This window comes from Tasmannia lanceolata, unplaced genomic scaffold (assembly GCF_043159265.1).
Source record: "Tasmannia lanceolata isolate RefF3 unplaced genomic scaffold, GAP_Taslan_0.1 ptg000012l, whole genome shotgun sequence".
Classification (NCBI taxonomy): Eukaryota; Viridiplantae; Streptophyta; class Magnoliopsida; order Canellales; family Winteraceae; genus Tasmannia; species Tasmannia lanceolata.
Window position 1 is genome coordinate 286,153 of NW_027518689.1, and position 5,978 is coordinate 292,130.

Sequence of the window (5,978 nt, forward strand, 5' to 3'; positions counted from 1 at the left end):
ATCAGAATACCACCACTTGGGACAAGAAACAGATTCCAGCTTTTGTTTCCTCTTTAATCCTGCATTGTTAGTTCTGCCCCTTATTCCGTTCATTTTTTTAACCTAACGCGTCTCTCGGATGGCCCATTATTTTTATTTCTTTATTTTTTTAATTTTAAATTGGATAAAATATTTCAACCCCCTTTACTATCATTTCCAACACCTTTTGTTTGTATTTTTCCATGAAAAGATTGCATTCCCCCATATTTTGTTCGTCCCAAAATGAAGTCATTTCCAGTAAAGAACAATTACACTGGGGTGAAATATGCTAGGAGAGGGGGTGGAATTATCACTTTTTCAGTGCAAAATTGGGAAAAAAAAAACTAACAAACAACTTAACAAAGGTACTTAGTCGTTTGCTTGCTTAAACAACAACTACAATGGTCCATTTCTTCATTTTTCTATCCATAGTTACAAAAAAAAGTTCGTTTGGGCGCTGATATTCCCCCCACCTCCCTAAACGGATAAAATCCCCCCTTTAACGGTTTCTGTGAGGGTGGTTCACAGCTTTAGGATAAATTCACCTCTTTAACGTTTTTCTTTTGCCTTTAAAACCTAACTAATAACGTTACCGCGGGGGGTTATCATTTCCCATAATTTATTGGCGACATGTTATATTGTACGATCTATAAAATAAATTTTCATGTCGCACTAATTTAATTTATTAGCTATGTCATGGTAAATTCTCAGTAATACACTAGTTGTTAATAATAAACATCGTCAATATGTAAATATCAGTAAATATAATTTTACTTAGAATTGGTTATATAGAGATTTTACATGATGTGCTCTTGTGAAATGCAGTATTTTTATATAATATGGCCCACTTCCTAGGATGATCCAAACCGTTCATTTGATGGGCCACAATTTAAATGGCTGCAAATCATCTCCATTGGATGATTCTAACTCTCAAATCTGTGGAGGTTTCTATAATGTGCTGTTCGTTTTAAGATTGGAGTGTTAGGATCATCATATGGAGATGTACGGCCTATTTACGCAGTGACCCATCAGATGAACGGTTTGGATCATCATAAAAAAGTGGGCCTCACAGTACTTTCTGAAAAATACATACACAACACTCTACAACAGAAAAAACATCCGGTAACAGGGATTTGCTAGGGAGTTTTTTGGAAAGGCATTTCGCATCTGATTTTGCATGAGAGAACAACTACACAGCCTGACTTTTCAGCAAATGTTGTCTTATTCATTTAATTGACCAATCCATTTGTCACGCATTTGTTCTTGGGTTTGAGGTTGAATCCAAACTTACCAACCAAGAAAAGCCTTGTCACTATATTTTGCATAGTGTTAGAAAATAGAACTCAACAGTTTAACGGGGAGTAGACCTGGGACATTGTGGTCCCCAGTAGTTGGGGCCACATAGTTTAGAGAATACCATATGAAATATCTCTTAAAAGGGACTCATATATTCTATTTTGCTATTTCTCTTAAAAGGGACTTATATATGTTGGGAGCAATATGTTGTCCAATTAGACAAGGAATTACAATTGTCTGGAAAAGTTCTATTGCTATTTCTCGAGGTAATCTACATCGATGTAATGAAAGCGTAATGAAAGCGAACCCCTGAGGTCGCCTAGGCAGAAGGATCTTACATCGCTAAAGAAGAAGTGGAAGACAGAATTCGAGACTAGCAAGATAAAGTCAAGCAAGACAATCACTAGTGCTTCAACCCAATCATTGTGGTCAGTAAGTCTTGGAAAAGTTAATCTAAAATCTAAGTGAGATTTAGGGGTGTCGATGGACCTAGACAGTGTCATGAACCCAAAGGGCCAGAGCTTAATTGATCAGGATTGGGCACAGCAGTTGGATCAGTTGGTCCTAATTTGATTACATATACTAAGGTTCAAAATCGTGCCAGATTGGACCTAGACATAACCACAAATTCCTTGAGGATGCTAATGTACAAAAATATTATTCATATTGTAAATGACAGTATTTGTGAGAAGGAAGGAATGATAGATGCAAGGGTATGAGAAGGGCCCTTGAATAGATCCACATAGATTTTAAAGTCAGTTGAGAAACCGAATTCAGTTGCACCATAACGAGGGCCCTTGCATCTACCATTTCTCCAAGGATATTTTTTCAATATATAAAATTCCTAATCAAAATTAGTTTCCATGGGAAACGATGAAGTTTTCAATCGACTCTTTCTCTGTTCTTTCTTCTCTTCTCGCTCTTCCCCTATTCTTAAACTCTAATAAATTCTTCATTAACGTAATACCTTCCCTATAGGCTATATGCTTGTATACATGGAGTTTAGATTAATCCATTTGTTTACATGTATTATCTTACTTATTTAGAACTTTAGATTTGCCACAGATAATAATATAATCTGTATGAATAAAGCACATATAAAAACATACTAATAATAGACAAAACATTTTAACTTTTTGCCAAAATTCTAACTGTGTACAGGGAGTGCAAGACCTCGGGCACTCAAATGGACGGTCCGATTAGAAATGGATCGTGACCAAGACACTGAAACTAGGATCCAAAGAATACTCTGAATATGATCCGAATGATAAGGATCTGAACGAATTGTGAACCAGACATATGTGGATCCACTGACGGGAATGTAAATATCACTATTAAGGGCCATCCAAGATCCATTAAACCTGAGTTTGAGATGTGTTTTCTGGAGAATGTGTCCACCAAGGTTTTAAATTTCGGTTTCGGGGTAATTTTGGGCCTCACCAAAACCGAAATTTTAGCTGAAAGACAAAATTGGAAACTTGGTTAGCTTAAAAGTCATTTTAAAATTTACTCATGCTTCGTCAAGATTGGAAACTTGGATCAACTATAAGGTCATTTAAAAGAAGAAAGGACACTTAAAGCCCATCTTAAAAACTACATTATATAGGACAACCAACAGGGAGATTCATTTCCTTGGACTTGAAGACTCATAATAAGGCGGTTTCTTTGAAAAAAAAAAACTTAATATTACCTCTGGCCAAAGAACAAAAGAGCAAGCAAGTAGCAAAAATATTATTTGCCCAACAAATGAATGGTATTGATCTGTTAGAATATGTGAGATCCACCGTTGGATTAGGTGTAGATCTCACCGTTAGATCTTCTTGTGGGAGATTAGGCAAGTTGGTTAATGAGGCAACACACTAGAATAGGCAGCTAGATTTAATTAGTAAGTAGATTAGATTAGAATATTCCATCATTATCTCTTTCTATAGTCTGCTTGATCTCTTTCTATGTTTATCATGTATGTGCTCAATATAAGCACACCTTGAGCTCTATTTGTAAATCATTCAAGTTTAGTGAAATCTTCTCCAAATTTAACATGGTATCAGAGCGTCACGGTCCTCATTTGGCCTGACCACTTCTCTTGTAACGAGAAGTTCTCCGGCGGACGGCCGATCTAGCCGTCCGGCCGTCCGCCTGCCCGTCTTCATTCTCCGTCAAAACGGCGCACCACACCATCGCCACGCTTGGGGATATTTCCTCCTCTTTGTTGCATACTCCCTAGTCTTTTTCTTTTTTTGTTTCTCTGTACGGTTTCCAAAATGTTACTGTCGTTGAGCTCTCTTTCCTCCACGATTGTCTTTCATCGTGGAAAAGGTGAGAAGATAATGGGGAGAGTCATATGAGAGAATCTAGGGTGCCACCTCAAAGAGGCATTTAATGCCATAAACAAAACAAAAAAATTTGGTGACGGCAGCCATCACCAACTCAGCCATGGCCTGTTAGAATATGTGAGATTCACCGTTGGATTAGGTGTAGATCTCACCGTTAGATCTTCTTGTGGGAGATTAGGCAAGCTGGTTAATGAGGCAACCCACTAGAATAGGCAGCTAGATTTAATTAGTAAGCAGATTAGATTAGAATATTCCATCATTATGTCTTTCCATAGTCTGCTTGATCTCTTTCTATGTTTATCATGTATGTGCTCAATATAAGCACACCTTGAGCTCTATTGTAAATCATTCAAGTTTAGTGAAATCTTCTCTAAATTTAACATGGTATCAGAGCCAACGACCTTGGCTTGACCTCTCCACAAGCACTTCTGTTCTCAGGCGGACGGCCGGTTGGCCGTCCGTCCAGACCAACATTGATCCTCTTAGCCTAGATCTTGCTCCTCTTCTTTTTTTTCCTCATCTTCCCTTCCTCCAACGTATCCCTCTTTCCCTATTCTCTGCCATTTTGTTTTTGCTTCCTCCACTCACGCAGAAACAACAAGAAGATCAAAAGTTGAAGAAGGTTTATCTTTTGATGCTGCCCAACTCATCTTATGCAAAAAAAAATGGTGTATCCCCAATGTGATATTTGCACACCCCTTCCTCTTCTTCAAAGTGAAATCACCCCCAATATTTGATATCCGCCTCATCATTTTCCTTCCATCGGAATAATTGTCAATGTCATTTTTGTTCTACAATTGCTATTTGCTATCAAAAGCCGCTAGTTGTCGCTTCTCTTCATCTTCTCTTCATTTTCATTCTCTTTACCTTTCAACTTCTATATCAATCCAAATTTCGAAATCCAAGTATAACAGAAAATCTTCTCTTCAAAATTTAACAATCCAATGAAGTGGGCCGCATGGTATTTATTGAAAAATAGTAGACTTCACAATCACACAACGTATAAAATCTCGGTTAAATCCCTAACATTCTTAGGCCATGCTATGCATGGGTGTAAAATATTAGGCCTCAACCATCAAAAGTGAGTTGCAAAGCCCCACCACATCAAAATATGAGATGTAAATTGTCTGCTCACCTATCAAAACATAGAGGATAAAATGGTGAGCTCGACATGGTATAACAACCATTTTCTGCGCCCCCCCCCCCCCCCTGGAAACAAATTCCTGGCTCCGCCCTGAGAAAAGCCACCTCAGCTGAATTAAATGAATAAAACAAAATTTGTTAAAAAAGTAAGCCCATGTGGTTTTCTCTTGCAAAAGTTAGGCATGAAATGGCTTTTAGCTAAATTTCCTAGCAAATCCAGGAAAACAAATTTTAATCCCACGTTTTATTTTTTGTCAGGACACCCCTCCCACAAAACGATTTTTTTTTTTTGTACTCTTGCACGTTTCTCACATTGCAAAAGTCAGCCGCGAAACTCCCTAGCAAATCCCTATTTATGTAAATATCAGAGGAGATTTAGAGACTCCTTAAATACTGCCCCCAGCGATAAAAAACCAAATCAAACCAACTGTATTCATCACCCTCATAGCTTTAAATCACAAAAAGTGAAAAATAAAATCTAATCCATCAGCATCAACAAAGCTAGAAATAGAGAATAGCAAGAACAGAACTGTGCAAAATCAATGTTAATTATACAAATCATCCATATAGAGATACAATGCTACAGAGTAACAGACATAAAAGAGCTCAAAAAAAAAAAAAAAAAAATGAAGAAGAAGAGAACTTACGAGGGACTTCTAGGATTTTATGTTTTTTAATTTGTATCTTTTGTGTATTTTAGGGAAATTGGATTAGGGTTTTAATGAGTCTAAAATTGGGTTAGGGGTAAAAAAGGATTTTACTGAGTTTTGGGGAATGGCCAATTAAACTAATGGTCACCGAAGATTCGAGGAAAGATGCTCTGTGCAAGCCTATGCCACACTGACCTCCTCTGTCAGAAATCATACCCCATTGTATGCAGGGGCGATGCCAGAAATTTTGCACTAGGGGGGCAAAAATTATAGTAATTTTGGTGGTATTTATTTTAATTGGTTTTGGGATGGAGAAGGATTTACTTGGGAAGGGAAAGAGATATTTTTCAGAAGGAAGGGATATAAAAATGGTAAAATTAAAATTTTAAACTTATTTTCTATCTGAGGGATGATTGGAAAGGGGGGCATATTTTTTTAAAAAGGAGGTAAGTATAAAAAAAGATATTAAAAAATAAAGGTATATTTTTTTTCCCAAAAAATTAAGGGGGGCAATTGTCCCTCTTCCTTTTCAAGTGCC